Source organism: Ranitomeya imitator, chromosome 10, assembly GCF_032444005.1.
Source record: "Ranitomeya imitator isolate aRanImi1 chromosome 10, aRanImi1.pri, whole genome shotgun sequence".
NCBI classification, from domain to species: Eukaryota; Metazoa; Chordata; class Amphibia; order Anura; family Dendrobatidae; genus Ranitomeya; species Ranitomeya imitator.
The window spans coordinates 52,472,514-52,493,215 of record NC_091291.1 but is presented as its reverse complement, the minus strand read 5'-3'; the positions used below and the strand labels follow the sequence as shown (position 1 = coordinate 52,493,215).

Genomic DNA, 20,702 nt, shown 5'->3' with positions numbered 1-20,702 from the left:
CATGGGGGTATTGTGGGGGAGGGGAGACAGGGCAATGGGGGTGAATGTGAGGCCATGGGGGTATTGTGAGGAAGGGGGGACAGAGCACTGGGGTGTGAATGTGAGGCCATGGGGGTATTGTGGGGGAGGGGGGACAGGGCACTGGGGGGTGAATGTGATACCATGGGAGTGTTGTGGGGGCTGAAGATGAGTGAGGTGGGACAGGGCACTGAGGGGGTGGATGTCAGATGATGGGGTATTGTTGGGGCTGAAATGGGTGAGGGGGGGACAGGGCACTGGGAGCTGAATATTATAATGTTTTGTTATGATATTATATGTTCTCCATCACATGTAATATTTGCTGTCTGGGGAGGCTGGAGATGGGGAGGCGTTAGGGAGCTTTTGATATGTACCACCTGGGTCTTTTATGAGTGTTAGTATAAGAAGCCCCATACAGTAACTAAGAACGGCATCACATTTATAGCACCATTACGGTATTTTTTTTTTATTTCACTGCTGGAGCGTTGCTGAAAATCCAAGTCCCCTGCACCCTGTCTAATACTCACCTTCCGGTGTTTTCATCTGTTTTCACTTCCGCTCTGTCTCCTGCAGTATGTGACCTGTCTGCTGCTCAAGTGTTTCATGGAGCAGTGCAGAGGTCACTAATCAATGTAAGTCTATGGGAGCCTCGTTCTGGCCTGTTTCTCGCTCTCATAGTCTTACATTGAGGACTTGTGACATAGCTTCTAACTTCTGGCCAGTCAGAAGCTGCGCTCACAAGTTTGAGCCGCGGCACTGCAGCAGTGCCACAAAATAGTGAATACGCCGGAGGATGAATAAAGTCTGGGGCAGGAGACTTGCGCTTAAAACACCATTCCAGCAGTGGAAAAAAACCCTGTGAGAGTGGTGCTTTAATAATTTAATAATAAGCAATTTATTACTATAAAGATGATAAAGACTTGGAATACAAGTCGGCAGTCACTTTATGTGACTGCAGACTGCCAAATCATGACCGGGAGCTGTGGACCCATCATACTGTGTATAGGGGAGCTGCAGGCCAATCATACTGTGTATAAGGAAGCTGCGGGCCTATCATACTGTGTATAAGGGAGCTGCAGGCTCATCATACTGTGTATAAGGGAGCTGCGGGCCCATCATACTGTGTATAAGGGAGCTGCAGGCTCATCATACTGTGTATAAGGGAGCTGCGGGTCCATCATACTGTGTATAAGGGAGCTGCAGGCTCATCATACTGTGTATAAGGGAGCTGCGGGCCCATCATACTGTGTATAAGGGAGCTGTGGGCCCATCATACTGTGTATAAGGGAGCTGTGAACACATCATACTGTGTATAAGGGAGCTGCGGGCCCATCATACTGTGTATAAAGGAGCTGTTGGCCCATCATACTGTGTATAAGGGAGCTGCGGGCCCATCATACTGTGTATAAGAGAGCTGCGGGCCCATCATACTGTGTATAAGGGAGCTTTGGGCCCATCATACTGTGTATAAGGAGCTGTGGGTCCATCATACTGTGTATAAGGAGCTGTGGGCCCATCATACTGTGTATAAAGGAGCTGCGGGCCCATCATACTGTGTATACGGAAGCTGTGGGCCAATCATACTGTGTATGAGGGCAAGTGCACACGTTGCGGATTTTGCTGCGGATTCACAGCGGATTTGACGCTGTGGATTTGCAGCAGTTTTCCATGCAGTTTACAGTACCATGTAAACCTATGGAAAACAAAATCAACTGTGCACATGCTGTGGAAAATACCGCATGGAAACATTGTGGATTATTTTCCGCAGCGTGTCAATTCTTTCTGCGGATTCCGCAGCGTTTTATAGGATTCTGCAGGTATGAAAACGCTGCCAAACGAGCACAAAATCCGCAGTAAAACGCGGGTAATTTTACCTGCAGATTCTGCTGAATCTGCACGGAAAAATCCGTAAATGAATAGGCAACGTGTGCACATACCCTAAGGAAGCTATGCCCCCATCATACTGTGTACAAGGGAACTGTGGGGGACATCATACTGTTTGTATGAGAGCTGCAGGCTCATCATACTCTGTATAAAGGAGCTGCAAGCCCATCATACTGTGTATAAGGAAGCTATGGGCCCATCATGCTGTGTACAGGGGAACTGTGGGAGACATCATACTGTTTTTACAGGAGCTGCAGGCCCATCATACTGTGTATACGATAGCTGCGGGCCCATCATATTGTATATAAGGGCGCTGCGGGCCCATCATACTGTGTATAAGGGAGCTGCTGGCCCATCATTCTGTGTTTAAGGGAGCAGTGGGCCCACCATACTGTGTATCTGGATCTGTGAAGGCATTAAATTGTGCATATGGGAACAGTTGGCCCATCACACTGTATATAGGGGGGGCTCTGGGGGCATTATACGTACTTTCTATAGTGGAGCTCTGTCATCATTATACTGTGTAAAGTGGAGCATTGGCTCATACTGTCTATAGGGGAGCAGTGGGAACATCATACTGTGTAAAGGGGAGCAGTGGGAACATCATACGGTGTATGGGAGAGTTATGGGATCATCATACTGTGTATAGGGGAGCTGCGGGGGCCTTATACTGTGTATAGGGAAGCTTTGAGCTCACCATACTGTGTATAATGAAGCAGTACATGGGGGAACTTGGGGGACATTATTAAATGTTAAGTGGGCACTTAAGCATTATTGTTAAAGGGGCACTCAGAGTACTGTGACCATCAAAGTTGCATATGGGGTATTATTACTTTCTAGGGCAAAAATGTGGAGGGCACTAGCAAAGAGCATTAATATTTTCTAGGGGGGGCAATTTTACTACAGACAGCACAAAGGAGTCATTATTACTATGTAAGGGGCACAGTGGTGGCATTATTATGTAGGGCGGTAAGAAGAGCCATTATTGTACTACTCAGCAGGTGCAGTAATAGGGACACATATGGCAGCAGCAGGTCAGTATTGGGGTATCAGCAGGATGAGGAGTTTGTGCAGATTGGGGAAAGAAGGGGACAGTGCAGGAAATGTGAGAAGTCAGATGGGTCTTTGTTGTATTCTCTGCAGATGAGTCCTTGATGGAGGAGTTGTCATGTCGGTCTGGGCCAGATGGAAAAGACAGGAAAGTGAATGACTCCACCAGAGAAAATGTCAGCTGTAAGGCTACTTTCACACATCAGTTTTTTTCGTTCAGGCACAACCCGGGAAATAAAATAAAACGAATCTGTCACAAATAGTGAAAATCTGATACGACGGATCCGTTTTTTCTTTTTAACACGGGGATACAGTGACTTCCTGTTCCGGGGAGGGGAGAAAGAGAGAGCGAGAGAGATTTTCCGGAATGGATAAATGATTTGTGTGAAAAACTGGATCAGGTCACCGGATTCGGTCATTTCACCTTACGTTTCATACTTTTTTTGCCGGATCAGTCACTGTGTGGTTTTCCGCCGGACAGAAAAAACGTTCCTCTAGATGTTTTCTCCGGTCACTGGAAAACTAATTTTTGACAGATCTGGAAAAAATGGATGAAACGTTAAGACATCAGGCGCAATCCGATGCTAATATAACTATGAGAAAAAAAGGATCAGGCGTAAAAAAAACGGATCTGTTTTTTAAAAAAAAATCGCCGGATTGTGCATGATGCCAAAAAACTGATGTGTGAAAGTAGCCTAAGGCTACTTTCACACTAGCGTAGGTATGGGCCCGTCGCAGTGCGTTGGGCCGACGTACCGACGCATACTGTGAAATAAAATCACAACGGGGCAGGGGATGCAGTTTTTCAACGCATCCGCTGCCCCATTGTAAGGTCCGGGGAGGAGGGGGCGGAGTTACGGCCCCGCATGTGCGGTCAGAAATGGCAGACTCGACGCTCAAAAAATTACATGTAACGTTTTTTGTGCCGACGGTGCGCCAAAACACGACGCATCCATCGCACGACGGATGCGATGTGTGGCGATACATCGCAATGCGTCACTAATGAAAGTCTATGGAGAAAAAATGCTTCCTGCGGGCAACTTTACAGGATGCGTTTTTTCTCCAAAGCGACGCATTGTGACGTGCGTCGAACGACGCAAGTGTGAAAGTAGCCTAAGTCACCATCTATAACTCTGCTGTAGTCTCTTATATAGTCTGCAGAACTGGTATCTACCACTATATGGTCACAATATGGCAGTAAAATCAATGTTCGTTTTCGTATATAGATTTATTTTCAATAACAGCGCGGTCATATTCTGAGGTTCCACTATATTCACAATTAAAGTGCGCAACTGCAGCGCCCCAGGGTCCTGGTCGTTGCAGTAATGTTATTCTTCCACCAGGGGGAATGATGTTACGTCTGAAGGCAATAAAGGAGATCACAAACCACACAACACACTTCACACTCCAGTCCACCAGGGGGAGCTATGCTCCTATCTATTAGGGCACTCCTCACAATTAGGTAAAACTGGTGGGTTGGAGGGGAAATGAGGCAGAAGCGAGCTGGGTTTCAACCGGGCAGCACCTGTCTGGCGGAAGCTGGCTGGGCTGGACTCATTGAGCAGCGATCTGAGCTCCGCTCAGGTAGTGGGTCCCTGACAGGGGTGGGATCCTGTCAGAGGCCTAGACAGAGGGCCACGGAGCTGTGCCTGCCCCACGTGCGGCAGCATCCTAAGAAAGAGACATTGAAGGAGAATTGCATTGCAGAGGGTGAGAAACGAATTCATAGCACAAGTAGAGGAATCCAGAAGGAGTTCTGCCCTGCAACAGGCTGCCTCCTTCTGAGGTGCAGAACCCGGTAGCCGGAACACCGGGGGAGTCATTTTCTCCACGCCTGGCTGCAGAGACCGGCAGGACAGCTAGTTCCATAGTAGTTGCCCGATCATATACCCAGAAGGAACGGTGGCAACTTGTGGGGGTTTGGGCATGCTAGAGTCCCTGAAAAAATCCTCAGGCCATCAGTCATACGGGTTTGTCCTATCCGTAAGGGGGACAGAGAGAAAGACATAACATCTTGAACACCAACATCAGTTGTGAGGACCTTACCGAGAAGCTCAGCAGGAAGGGACTACAACACTCAGGCACTAGAGGAAGGCTACTGATTTCCACCTGGATAACAGGACTCTGAATTTGCCTTCAGACTGGCCGGACTCTGCCTGCCCTGTGATCTGGTGCTCTGGACTGTGGATGCTGAAGCCTTCAGTAAAAAGGTAAAGAGACTGCAACTTTGTGTCCTCATTCTTCACTGCGCCTTTCACCATCCACCATCCACACACTGGAAAGCCCTGGGGACGTACTTCACCTGTGGGAAGGTATACCATCTAGCTGCCATAACATCACCCCAGCGGACCCCTAAGCAGCATCGGTCACCCTTACCGAACACCACAGGTGGCGTCACGAACATTATCCCTTTAAAGACCTTTCCCCTTTTATCAACGGACCTCCCGAGGGCCACGGACCGGGTCAGCCACCGTGACATCCCCCTTGAGAACTGAAGGGCCCAGTGCCGAGTTCCCCTAGCCCTTGGGGGCGCTCCACAACCATAGTTGTAATCAGGGTTAGCTGGTTAGGGGCCCACTCAGATGTTTCGCCCCCTAAGTTGAAACCCTTGCTACACCTCTGGGCGCAGGTGCACTGAGGAACAAGCATCAGGAGCAGTATCATGGGGTGTGTATCCAGCTATCGGCAGGTGCACAGCGGAGCACATGCCGAGTACAGACTTATGCAGAGCTCCACACTTCGGCTCTGCAGTTTAATGGACTAGGAGCTCAAAACCGGTGACCTCCCGTTGCCGCCAGAAGCGAAACCGCGTGTTGAGCTGGGAAACCTGAAGATGCAGTGTTGGCCTCTGCCGGCATTTCATCATCCATTGGACCGCAAGCAACTAAAGGATGGTGGAGTCACGATAAGTTAAATTTGATAGCAAGACTGTTGTGTCATATCACAATTACACTGTTTTCATCTGCTTTCCCCCTCCCTGTTATCTCCTTGCTAGGTGTTTATAACAGTAAATTAAACCGCACTCTTGTTAACCCTTGCTCTGTATCCTTGTGGCATCCATTTAACCTGCTTACATTTGGCGTAGTCGGCATGATACAGACTACCAATGCAAAGGCAGCAGATTAATCTATCATGAGTGCCCCGAGGTCTAGCTTGCCACTGGGGGCCATGTTCAGCAATCTCCCAAAATTTATGGGGAGTAATCTAATGCTGTGGGACTGGACCGAGCTGATTAAAATCATGTTGAGGACGCACCCATGACCCCTGCTATGCAAGCAGAGATTGCTGTGATGGCCCTGGATGGTGAGCGTTGGTGTTCTGTGATGTTTTGCCTTCCCATGAACGGGATACTCTGGACAAGATGATGCAGATTCTGGAAGAGATGCCTTGGGAAGCCATTAAGGTTGAAGGAAGACTTTAAGTCCATCTAGTTCAACGCATAGCCTAACCTAACATGCCCTAACATGTTGATTCAGAGGAAGGCAAAAAAAAAAAAAACATGTGGCAAAGAGTTGCACCTTGGGGAAAAAAATTCCTTCCCGACTCCACATACGGCAATCAGACTAGTTCCCTGGATCAACACCCTATCAAGGAATCTAGTGTATATACCCTGTAACATTATACTTTTCCAGAAAGGTATCCAGTCCCCTCTTAAATTTAAGTAACGAATCACTCATTACAACATCATATGGCAGAGAGTTCAATAGTCTCATTGCTCTTACAGTAAAGAATCTGTGTCTGTTATTATGTTTAAACCTTCTTTCCTCCAGATGCAGAGGATGCCCCTTGTGCCTGTCAAAGTCTATGATTAAAAAGATCATCAGAAAGGTCTTTGTACTGTCCCCTCATATATTTATACATTAACATAAGATCACCCCTTAGCCTTCGTTTTTCCAAACTAAATAGCCCACAAGTGTAATAACCTATCTTGGTATTGCAGACCCCCAGTCCTCTAATAACCTTGGTCGCTCTTCTCTGCACCCGCTCTAGTTCAGCTATGTCTTTCTTATACACCGGAGATCAGAACTGTACACAGTATTCTAAGTGTGGTCGAACTAGAGACTTGTATAGAGGTAAAATTATGTTCTCCTCATGAGCATCTATGCCTCTTTTAATGCATCCCATTATTTTATTTGCCTTTGTAGCAGCTGCCTGACACTGGCCACTGAATATGAGTTTGTCATCCACCCATACTTCCAGGTCTTTTTCATTGACGGTTTCGCCCAGAGTTTTAGAATTTAGCACATAGTTATACATCTTATTACTTCTACCCAAGTGCATGACCTTACATTTATCCCCATTAAAGCTCATTTGCCATTTATCAGCCCAAGCTTCTAGTTTACATAAATCCTCCTGTAATATAAAATTGTCCTCCTCTGTATTGATTACCCTGCAGAGTTTAGTGACATCTGCAAATATTGAAATTCTACTCTGCATGTCCCTTCAAGATCATTAATAAATATGGTAAAAAGAAGAGGGCCCAATACTGACCCCTGTGGTACCCCACTGCTAACCGCGACCCAGTCCGAGTGTGCTCCATTAATAACCACCCTTTGTATCCTATCCCTGAGCCAGCTCTTAACCCACTTACACATATTTTCCCCTATCCCCATTATTCTCATATTATGTATCAACCTTTTGTGTGGCACCGTATCAAAAGCTTTTGAAAAGTCCTTATACACTGTGCCCACTAGGTTCCCTTGGTCCAGTCCGGAACTTACCTCTTCATAGAAGCTGATCAGATTAGTCTGACATGAACGGTCTCTAGTAAACCCGTGCTGATACTGGGTCATAATAATGACTTTTCCTTGAGTCGCAGCTTCATTTATTTGCTTTATGAGGATATTCTCCGTTGCTTCTATTATTTTTGGAGACAAACCCCTATCAGTAATTTATTATTTTTTCCCCCTCCCCTTATCTCCACCCACATGGACTCTACATTTTCATTAGATTCACCTATATTCTCAAGCAGGATGGGTTTTAAGGATGATTTTACATATAGACACACCCCTCCCCCTCGCTTATCCATTCGGTCATTTCTGAACAGACTATAACCCTGCAGGTTAACAGCCCAATCATGGCTCTCATCTAGCCACGTTTCATATATCACCACCATGTCATACTTATGCTCCAACCAACACCATTAATTCTAACTCCTTCATTTTGTTGGTGAGACTTCTGGCATTAGTATAAATACATTTTATGTATCTCTCTCCACCTCTATTCTTTCTTAAATTATTAATTGATCTAACCCCACCCCCCATGCCATACAGCCCCATGCTGAGTGGAATACGACTTATTTCAAGTGTGGAAACATCGGACACTACACCCAAGGGTGTGCGAGACAGAGACGGTCCATACCCCGGCAGCCGTTAAACTAGTGGTCTCTGTGGCAGGAGGACACCACCCGGAGCCTGAAAGACCAAGGAGGAAAGACAGGAGGCCCGAAGGTTTAATCTCTATGAGCCTTAGTGTCTGGGCTGAAGTGAATGGGTGAGCCATTCATTGTTTAAATCATACCGGATCTCAAGTGACCCCCATGCTTGAAGCTTACTTTAGACATAATTTTCCAGAAGTGTCGCGGCCGGGCCCAGTAATGAGACTGACGGCAGCCAACCAACTGCCCATCCCGGTCGCACGGGTGGTCTGGATGGAGATTAAAGTGTGCAGAAATGATATAGGCCAAAAAGGGTCGCGTTGGTCACCAGAGATGTCAGCAGAGGGCCTGTGGTGACTCGCGGGATGAATGTACTGAAAGAAGTTGGATCTCTCCTGAATAGTGAACTGAAAGAGGCCTTTTTAGACCGTTGGAGCCCATGAACTCCCCAGAGAAAGTTATTTCAGCAACTGATATGGGCTGCCCTGGCCCAGTAAACGTCAAGCGAGTGGAACGTTCTAGGCAAGGTGATGGTTCCCGCAGCTGCTAAACTCATTCTACCGCCTGGTCAGACTGTGCTCACATTGCCAGTACGAACCTCTACGCCCCTCAAGGGGGTGGAAGTGCAGATAGAGCTGACATCAGGTACCCCCAGGACTCCTTGTAGCTCAGATCTTAACCACAGTCCATGACGGTAATGTGGTGGTGCGGTTTGTCAACCTGGGAGAAGATAACCTCACCCTAACGCCTAAGAGTGAAGTGTCTCAGGTCCTGGGGATGCCAGTGGAGTTGGTGCAACCTGAGGCAGTGCATTTGGCAGTAATGCAAGGAGATCCATGGACCCTAGCCATTACAATGACACAAGAGCACCAACCTGGAATCCTGAAGGAGGGTGTTATGCTACGTTCACATTAGCGTTAAGCTAATGTGCGTCGGGTTTGCGTCGGCGACGCAGCGGCGACGCATGCGTCATGCGCCCCTATACTTAACATGGGGGACGCATGCGTTTTTTTTTGTTGCGTTGTGCGACGCATGCGTCTTTTTTGCCGCAAGCGTCGGACCAAGAAAACGCAACAAGTTGCATTTTTCTTGCGTCCGATTTTCGGCAAAAACCGACGCATGCGTTGCAAAACGCAGCGTTTTTGCGTGCGTTTTGCCGCGTTTTTGCGTGCGTTGTGCGTTGCGTCGCCGACGCAGCGGCGCACAACGCTAGTGTGAACGTAGCCTAAGGTGTCGAGTTCCCACAGCTGCACAGGAGGAATCTCGAGCCACCTCTGCTGAGGTCTCCCATTCTCCAGCTGCAGTGGAGTCTGCTCAGCAGAGATGTCAGTCCCAGCATCTGGCTCAGGCTGACACTCTGCGCTTGGTTACTGCTGCTCTTCCAGGCTCAGCCATTGTAGCCAGTACTGGTCTGCAGCGAACAGTCGTCTCTGGGATTAAGTCTTGCTTTTTCCATTCTGAGCATGCCCAAGGGAGGACCTCTTATTGGAGGTTAGGGGTCACACACTCAGGTCCTGTAGCAGCTCCCATTGGTCCTCTATGAAGGTCCTGAAGTTGCTGCAGCTATAAAAGGTTTGCATGGCCGCACGGCCATGCGCTAGTATCATTTGTATTTTTTTGCTTGTCGCCAGTCATACTCTGCCAGTCAGGCTACACGTGGAGAGTGTCCGTTAGCCGTGGGAATTCTTATAGGCAGGCAGCTAGCGTCAGTGGGGGCAATTAGTCGCTTGGCCTAGCATCTGGTTCCTTCATGTGTGCAGTTACCACAGAAGAGTTCCAGAGCAGGCACAACCCTAGTTAGGGTCTTCAGTCCCACTTATTATTCCACGACCATATGAAGCAACAGGGGTCATGCTATACTGACCAAGTGAAAGAACTCGCATCTAATTTGACTTTATACCACCATATAGGGCCGCCATTCCTCTTGCAGCAGGCTTCTCTCCTGCACGGTGGACCCTGGGCTGCGAACGCACCAATAATAAGTCATATCATTACTCGGTGTGTTCCGCCTGCCGTAACAGAGGGTCATCGATTCTTGGAGCAGATGCAGGCCAAATTGACAGGACTCTCACCGCAGCAAGTGCAACAGGTGGAAGTTGTACTGGAGCGCTACCAGGAGGTCTACGCTCACCTTGAGGATGACTTTGGGTGCACCCAAGCTATCACCCACGAAATTCTCACGGGAAGTGCTGCACCAGTTCGGGAAATATATTGACAGATACAACGTCTTATGTATAAGGAAGTAATGGAGATGCTGGCTCACAAACTGCAGAGAGGAGTCATATGGGAGAGTCAAAGCCCATGGGCAGCTCCCATTGTTTTAGTCCAGAAAAAGGACAGAACCCTGCGCTTCTGTGTTGATTACAGATGACTGAATGCTTGTGCGGTGCGGGGCTCCTATCCATTACCCAGAATTGAGGAATCTCTGTCCAGCTTGGGAAAGGCAAAGTATTTTTTGTCCCTGGATCTGGCCATCGGGTACTGGCAGGTGCCCATGGCTGAACACGACCGGCCAAAGATGGCATTCATACTGCCCATGGTACTGTTTGAGTCTAATAGGATACCCTTTGGCCTGATCAATGCTCCCAGGACGTTTCATCGGTTGATGGAAAGATGCTTGGGAGACTTGAATTTTGAAGCAACACTTAACTATCTTGACGATATCATCGTCTTCGCCTCTACCTTTGAAGAACATCTTTGGTGGCTGAAGCAAGTTTTGAGTCGGCTGCAGAGTTACGGCCTGAAGATGAAGCCCCCAAAAAGTCAGCTTTCACAAATAAATTGAGTATCTTGGACACATTGTATCTGCTGCAGGAGAGAGGACTGCGCTTGGGAAGATAGTGGCTATGCAAGAATGGCCCACATCGACAACAGTGAAGGACGTTTGGGCCTTCCTTGGTCTCACCAGTACTACCGAAGATTCGTGAAGGTTTTCACTCGCCTCGCAAATCTACTGTTAGAGCTGCTAAAAGTAGTGCTGTCTGGTTCAAAGACTTGATCTATTCAGTGAGGAAGCAGCCAGGAAGAAGCCTTCAGAGCCTTGAAAATGGCCTTGACAGAGGCCCCAATACTCACACATGCTGATTTCTCACAGCCCTTCATCCTTCACACTGATGGAAGTCTACGTGGTCTGCGGGCTGGTCTATCACAAATGCAGGAAGGAAAGGGATGAGTGATAGCCTAGGTAGGCCGATCTCTTCACGACTCAGAACGTAACCCGAACAATTACTGCTCCTTCAAGTTGGAACCGCTGGCGTTGGTGTGGGCAATGACCGAAAAGTTTGCATAGTATTTGTTGGGGTCGGAAGTCCTGGTGTGCACCAATAATAATCCCCTAGCCCACCTGGAAAATGCAAAATTGGGGAACTTGGAACAACGATGGGTGGCACGGCTACTCTCCGTTAGGGCGGTAGGACCCACTACGAGGTTTGCCGTGATGTGATAGTGGGCTTGATACAGTCTGATCAGAATGTTAAAACTAAGAACCTCATGTTCAGTTATATACATTTTTGCCTACATCAACATATGATTTTTGGAGGTGCGGTTCATGCTCTTTTTTTTCTTTTTGTGCAGATAAAGAACTTGCCAAACTGAGACAGTGGGTGGCCCTGAAGCAACAAGAGAGAGTCCCCAGGGACTATACAGATTCTAAGACAGTGGGAGAGACTTCAGCTGGAAGATGAGTTGCTATACAGAAGAATGCAGCTGCTACAAGAATTAGGGGTTGCTCCCAGAAAAATTGATCCGTGTGGTGGCTACGGAGGCCCTTGAAAGAGGGGCTCGCTTTGGTCTGGAGAAGATGTTCCAGTGGTTACAAAAGCTGGTGTATCACCCCAGATTGAAAACTGCAGTAGAGGAGGCCTGTCAAAGATGTTGGAGCTGTGAACTATCTAAATCTCCAGAGCAGAGAGCCCTGACGCAGACCATCATGACTTCTGCCCCCTTAGAGTTATTGATGATTGGCTACTTAGCCGTAGGCCCGGCATATCTCGGGTATGAGCATTATCTGGTGATGACTGACCACTTTACCAAGTTCACTGTAGTGACTCCAACCTGGGACTGCTGAGTCAACTGCACAGGCCATTTGCAGAGACTTCCTACGGGTATACGGTTGACCGAAAAGAATTAATTCTGATCAAGGTGCTTGCTTCCAAGGTCGAGTGATGGAGGAGTTACATTGTTTGTGCCGGATTGAGAAGTCGAGGATTATGCCCTATCATCCTCAGGGGAATGGAACTTGTGGATGCTTCAAACAGATGTTGATCCAGATGCTCCAAACTTTGGAGGAAGATTGAAAGATACGATGGCCTGAGGTAGTAGCTGAATTGGTGTAGGCGTATAACAATCGAGTGCACAGTACAATGGGCTACACCCCATATACTTTACTGTTCAGACGCAAAGGGCGAGAGATCACTGAGCTGGAGTAAGTCCCAGAAGAGGACTACCTGGGTACGGGGGTGCCTTCCTGGGTTCAGGAACATTGACATCGACTACAGATTCTTCACCGACTGGTGCAGATGAAGTTTCGAGAACTCCAGCACCCTAAAATGATGCCTGCTCAAGGGACAGCTATGAGTGCAGGAGATCGGGTGTTGATCCGGAACAAACAACCCTAGGGAAAACAGGAACACAGATAGGAGAAGACATCGCATTGGGTGACACGCTGAGTCTATTCTGACGGGCCGGTGTATGAAGTCCAGCCTGAATGGGAAGAAGAAGCACATACCTGGATAGTTTATGGGGAAACACCACAAAGAAACAGGCAAAGGTGCTTACCTGTCTAGACCTCAAGTCAAATGCACCATCATGGTGCAGCGGGCCCAAGTAAAGATGGCGACTACACAGGTGCGGTAATACCAAATGAGCCAGCCAGCCTACAATCAGGGATTGGCCGCTTGGCACACCAGTGCAAATAAATAATATGCAGCAGTTTTCGCACAGAGTATGCACAGCACCTGGATCATAACCTATTAGTAGTGTTGAGCGATACCTTCCGATATTTGAAAGTATCGGTATCGGATGGCATCGGCCGACACCGGCAAAATATCGGATCTCGCCGATACCAATACCCGATACCAATGCAAGTCAATGGGACACAAATATCGGAATGTATCCTGGATGGTTCCCAGGGTCTTAAGGAGAGGAAACTCTCCTTCAGGCCCTGGGATCCATATTCATGTAAAAAATAAAGACTAAAAATAAAAAATATGGATATACTCACCCCTCCGAAGAACCCTAGCTGTCACCGCTGCGAGTGTCTGCCTCCGTCCTTAAGAATGCTGTGAGTGAAGGACCTTCGATAACGTCGTGATCAGGTGACCGGTCACCTGACTGCTCACATGACCGCGACGTCTTCGAAGGTCCTTCACTCTCAGCATTCTCAGGAACAGAGGCAGATGCTTGCAGCGGTGACAGCCAGGGTTCACCGGAGGGGTGAGTATATCCATGTTTTTTATTTTTATTCTTTATTTTTTACATTAATATGGATCCCAGGGCCTGAAGGAGAGTTTCCTCTCCTCCAGACCCTGGGAACCATAAGCACCGCACACGCCGAAGATGACTGGGAACTTCCGATTCCGATTTCCGATATCACAAAAATATCGGAACTCAGTATCGGAATTCCGATACAGCAAATATCGGCTGATACCCGATACTTGCAGTGTCGGAATACTCAACACTACCTATTAGTAACACCCTGTGGCGGGCTGCCCAGTGCTAACTTTAATGCGTCCTGTGTGAACAGAGGCCACAACTTACAAAGCAATCAGGGCCCAACTGCACCCAAAAAAGTCAAAGTTAAGTGAAGCAAAAGAAACAGCAGACTCATCTGACCAAAACATCTCCTCGCCTTCTATCAGTCAACCTGGATTACGCCTATCAGAGCCTATCAGAGCGGACGAAAGCTGGAGTTCCTCCCACCCGTTATGAACAATTCAGCTGCCAATGAATCATTCAAAGAGTGGAAGAATGTGAACACCTGGGGAAGAAGCTCTTGTCCGTGGAATGGGGAGTTAAAGGAGAATGGGGGTTTAAAGAGAAAGACCGGGTTTTGGGTACCTGTGCAATATCGGACCCGAAACTGCCAAGGCTGCATCCAGTGTTGCAGGGGAGAAGGAAATGGGAACTGGACAGGACCCATGATGTGGAGAGAAGGGGTGTGGAAAGCAGGCAGATGAGAGAGAGTGTAGCGTGGGAAAAGAAAGAGTTCCCGCCTGAGGAAGGAGAAGATAGGGGCTGACTGCGCTCTGCGAAGTAAGGTAAAGCATGGAGCAGAAATCCAGGAGGGGTTCAGTGAGGGCTCCCAAGATCGCGCAAAGACATGGGCATCGAGTAAAGCCACAAGGCGCAGGTGCACTGAGGAATGAGCATCAGGAGCAGTAACGTGGGGTGTTTATCCAGCTATCAGTTGGTACGCAGCGGAGCACACAGAGTAGACACTTGTGCAGAGCTCCACACTTCGGCTCTGCAGTTTAATGGACTAGGGGCTCAACGGACAAAAACAGTGACCGCCTGTTGCCACCAGAAGCGAGACCGTGTGGGGCAGGGAAGCCTGAAGACGCAGTGTCGGCCTCCACCAGCATTTCATCATCTATCAGACCGCAAGCGACTAAAGGACAGCGGAGTCACGATAAGTTAAATTTGATTGCAAGACGGTTGCGTGGTATCACAATTACACTGTTTTCACCTGCTTTCCCCCTTCCTGTTATCTCCCTGTTATCTACCTGCCAGGAGTTTATTACTGTGAATTAAACCGCACTCATGTTAACCATTGCTCAGCAGTTCTGCGTCGCTGCATTTGTTTAACCTGCTTACATAACCTTCCCATGAATGATCTCTTTTAACAGAAAATAAGAACAGAGGCAACTTGTTTACCTGAGACGTTACTCAATAACAGAGAACTGTTTTCTGGCACAAAACTTGCACATGCATATCACATAATCACTCCTAAATGTGGAGTGCCCACTAGCAGAAAGGTTGTGAGACTGCTTCTTTATATAACCTTACCCTGGTTGATCTCTTATAACACAAAATAACACCGGAGACAACTTCCTGTTGGGTGGAAAATGATCACAGTTTTATTTTATTAATTTCAATCATTAAAACACCACAATCACTTGACTCAAATTTCTTCTATAACACATCCCAAAATGCCTGTCAGTGTATCACAGTGAGCATGTTATTACACAGGGCCAAAATTTACCACCAAGGGAGGAGACTGAAAAGCCTCTTTGACCCTCCGACCACCACCACCCAACAAGAATAAAGCAGTTTCAACACCTTCCTACAAGCCGTTTAAAAAGATGTCATTACCTATAGCATTCAAATGAACCCCATCGGACAGCAATATATCTCTGTTGTCGCCTTCTAACATATGATGCTGATTGGCCACCCCTCATGTTCAGCAATCTCCGAGCTATCTCTAGAACCGTCAAGTCACTCCCCTCCAACTTTTTCGAGGCACCGCTTCAGACTAAACCAAGACACATTTTTGAGGAAACAATCTTCTAAACCTTGTACAATCAGATTTTATGATACCATTGAGTTCAGCCAACTTTACTTTTCCTAAATCGTTACCCCCTGCATGTATGACTAACACATTAATGTTTGTGCACAACTTGCTTATCTCCTTTATCCTGCCAAGCATCTGAAATCACCTAGGAACACAAATCCAGTCTCACATACGTCAGAAAACACGAAGACCTGCCCTGGGGGTTTATTGCTTAATTAGCAAAATCTAAGGCATTAGCGTCGGTAGTTGCTCTTATCCTGAAAGAATGCGTCCCGAACTGTGACGCATCCTTACCACCCTGCATTAAGCATGTTTTGAATACAGCCTTGAACTTATACAATGTGAACAACTAGAAATGAGCGAATATTTCAATGTTCAGCTCCGATTATGATTAAAGATGATACAGAGGCGTAGCTAGGGGTTCAGCTCAGGGGGTGGGGTGGGGCGAAACAACTGAGTGGGCCCCTAACAGGAGGACATATCATTGGTGCAACCTGCTCAACCGCACATGGGCGCAAGAGGTAAGGGGGCCCATATCTACCTCCAAAGAAGGTGCAATTTTGCATTTTTAGGAGCTCTTGGGCTGTAAAGGATGCATATATAGTTCTAGCACAGGGGCCATTTCTGTCTGTGTCTTCTTGTGGCCCCTAACTAGGTAATCATGATTATAGCTATGGTTGGACAGGGGAACCTCAGGAGATGGACACACTGTTATTGAAAATAAATCTCCATACAAAAACCAGCACTGATATTTCCGCCATATGGTGACCCATAGTGGTAGATACCAATCCTGCAGAACATATAAGAGATTACAGTACAGTTACAGATAGTGACTTACAGGTGTCATTCTTTCAGGTGGAGTTCCCGTCTTTTCCATCTGGGCCAGACCGACATGACATCTCCTCCTATATACCACAGCCACGTAGTATATAGCACAGCCCACATAGTTTATAGCACAGAGATGTACTATATAACACAGCCCACGCAGTATCTAACACAGCCCATGTAGTATATATCAATGTGGGCACCATATCCCTGTTAAAAAAAAGAATTAAAATAAAAAATAGGTATATACTCACTTCCGTCGGCTCCTGGATCCAGACGAAGCATTTACCGATGCTCCTCGCAACGCTTCAGTCCCAAGAGTGCATTCCGGTCTCGTGAGATGATGACGTAGCGGTCTCTCGAGACCGCTACGTCATCATCTTGCAAGACCGCAATGCATGGACCGGACCGTCGCGAGGAGCGAGAAAGGCGCCGGAAGGTGAGTATATAATGATTTTTAATTTTTTTTTATTATTTTTAACATTAGATCCTTTTACTATTGATGCTGCATAGGCAGCATCAATTGTAAAAAGTTGGTCACACAGGGTTAATAGCAGCGTTAACGGACTGCGTTACACTGCGGCATAACACAGTCCGTTAACACTGCCATTAACCCTGTGTGAGCGCTGACTGGAGGGGAGTATGGAGCCGGCACTGACGGCAGGGGAGAAGAGAGCGGCCATTTCACGGCCGCACTGTGCCCATCGCTGATTGGTTGTGGCCGTTTGACCGCGACCAATCAGCGACTTGGGATTTATGTGACAGACAGACAGAAATACATACAGACAGAAAGTTTGAAAATTGCAAAATTTTAAATTTTTTTGGCAAATTTCCATTTTTTTTCCATAAATAAACGCAAGTTATATCGAGGAAATTTTACCACTAATATGAGGTACAATATGTCACGAAAAAACAGTGTCAGAATCAGTGGGATACCTTGAAGCTTTCCAGAGCTATAACCTCATAAATTGACTATTATTATTATTATTATTATTATTATTATTATCATTACACATTTTTAAGGTGCCATTTATACCATGGCGCTTTACATGTGAAAAGTGAGGCAAATATAGACAAATACATTAAACATGAGCAAAAAACAAGGCACACAGGTACATAAGGAGGGAGGACCCTGCCCGCGAGGGTTCACAGTCTGCAGGGGATGGGTGAGGATACACTAGGAGAGGGTAAAGTTGGTTGTGCGGCAGTTCAGTAGGTTGAGGATCACTACACGCTGTAGGCTTGTCGGAAGAGGTGGGTCTTCAGGTTCTTTTTGAAGCTTTCTATGGTAGGCGAGAGTCTGATGTGTTGTGGTAGAGCGTTCCAGAGTATGGGGGAAGCACGGGAGATGTCTTGGATGCGGTTTGTGCAAAGAAGAGATGAGAGGGGAGTAGAGAAGGAGATCTTGAGAGGATCGGAGGTTGCGTGTAGGTGAGTACCGGGAGACCATATCACAGATGTATGGAGGAGACAGATTGTGGATGGCTTTGTATGCCATTGTAAGGCTTTTGAACTGGAGTCTCTGGGCAATAGGAAGCCAGTGGAGGGCTTGGCATAGGGGAGAGGCTGGGTAATAGCGGGGAGACAGGTAGATTAGTCGGGCAGCAGATGGTGGGATGGATTGGAGTGGTGCCAGAGTGCTAGAAGGGAGGCTAGAGAGTAGGAGGTTGCAGTAGTAAAGGCGGGAGATGATGAGGGCATGCGCTAGTGTTTTGTGGTGTCGCGGTCAAGGAACGCGCGGATCCAGGAAATATTTTTGAGTTTGAGACGGCAGGAGGAGGCAATGGTCAGAAATGTAAAAATTGATTTGATCATAAAGTACAAATTTGGCTCTGTCACTAAGGGGTTACAAACAAATTACAATAATTTAAAATAAATTAAAACATTAATAATAATTTAAATTTTTTCTATTGTTGAAAAACTTTTTTTATGGCACCTTCCCTTTGAGGCCTTCTTCATACTTTGTAAGTCTGTTTCTTATGTCTGTATGTGGTCCGTTTTTTTTGGACCGAAAATATGGACCTGCACACACCTATTGTATTCAAAGTAGGTGAGCAAATGTCAGGTTTTTCACACGGACCGTGTGTCCATCTGAAAAACTTGCAGATAGTTGTATTCATCTGCCAGCGCCTGGGAAAAGTGGTACAGTTTGCACTGATCTCACGTGTCGGTGGCTTATGAAGACAGCTTTCATCATTGCCACCTGGTCTCCATGAGATCAGCGCGACCTGGAGACAATGATGGGCCTGCACAATTTTCACAACCATCAGAAGCAAAGCCCACTGCTGGGAGATGATGTCAATAATCTGGGACAAGGAACAATATCCCATAAGGTTCCCAGTCTATTGATAACAGATCACAGCTGTTTTCTCAGCATTTCTTAGTGAATTTATGGGAAGACCACAGAAAAAAATGAAGTAGGAGGGTCCTCCTATAAATTTAAACCAGCAAAGGCTAAACAAACAGCTGTGGCTTGATATTAGTAGCCTGGGAAAGGGTCAGAGCTATTGCCCCTTCAAGGCTACCAACATCGGCCCTCAGCCACCTCAGAAATGGCCCATAAGATGCTCCAAATCTGGTGCTTGCTCTGTGGAGGTGGCAAGTGGGGTAAATAGAATTGAGGTTGATGTCACCCAGGGGTTAGTAATGGAGAGGCGACTTTACGATGCCCCAATTGCTAACCCCATAGTAAATAAACACACGGCAAGAATAAAGTCCTTTATTCGAAATACAAAACGCCCTGTTTTACACATTTATTTAAAAATAAAAAACACAGTTATACTCAACTTACGCCCAATCCATTGGAGCCTTTGTCCCCTGTAAAAAAATAAAAAATAATAAACAACCATATTCCTCAACTGTCCCATTTACTGTCCCATGCTGTAATCCATCTCAGCGACCGACAACTGGTTTTCAACCTGAACCGTACCTTGATGCGACTACCCAGGCTGAAAGCCAGGATGCAATGATGTGATGTGACAAGCGGTGATATCATAGAGGTTACCGCCAGTTATTGAAGCTGCATTCCCACACTGAATTGTGAGCGACCTGATGAACTGCAGTGACCTCAATGAGATCACCGCGAGCATCGTGATGAGGCCTTATGGTGTTGCAGCCTCTGTGGCCTTTCTAAAAAAGTGTGTATATGCTGACAGACCATGTGACACTTAGATTGCACACAGGTGGATCTCCTTTCGCCGAGCATGTGACTTGTTAAGTTAATTACTTGCAGCAAAAATTTTTAGGGGCTTCATAGCAAAAGGGGTGACTACATATGCACGTGCCAATTTTTAGTTATTTCCTCTCATAAATTTAATGTATGCCTTTTTTTCACTTAACCAACTTACACTATTTATGCATGACAGACAAAACGAATAACAAAAATATTTAAACACATGTTGTAATGTAACAAAAATCCAAGGTTAAAATTCAAGGGGGTGAATACATTCACAAGACACTGTATGTAGGGGGCTGTGTGGGGTCTCATACTGTATATTGGGGATGTGTGTGAGCTCGTCCACTAGATAAGGGGAGTGTGTACAATCTCATACCGTTTATAAGGAGGTGTCAGCATTAGTGATGGACGAGGACTAAAATGCTCGGGTGCTCATTGCTCGGGTTGAGCAAATTGGAAAACTCGTGTACTCGACCCGAGCACAGAGCCCAATGTATGTCTATGGGAAACCCGAGCATTTTTACCGCGACTCGGGGAACCTTTTAAGGTCTAAAAACATCTGAAAGTGATGGAAACACTGCTCAAATGACACAGGAACATTATGGGGATCGCCCCTGGAAGCATTTCTGACTTCAGAGTTTCACACCATTTTAACAGGTGCACCAAAAAACATATAAAAACTAAACCAAAATGGATTTTGCTGGGAAATGTGTTAAGGTACATCCTTACCAGGGTAATGACTTGTATATAAGACAAAATATTTAACCCCAGACCAAAATGTTCCTCCTCCACCACTTGGGCTATGTCCACACGTAGCATTGCAACATTTAACAACCCCAGCTGGCCATGTGGTGTGTGAAACA

At 46.8% G+C, this 20,702-nt stretch overlaps 1 protein-coding gene across 8 annotated transcripts in view; it reads left to right on the top strand.

Annotated features, from left to right (window-relative positions):
• Nucleotides 1-20,702, top strand: part of LOC138652018 (sulfotransferase 2B1-like) — a 267,378-nt gene that overhangs the window by 94,040 nt on the left and 152,636 nt on the right. The gene's annotated exons all lie outside the window — the stretch shown is intronic.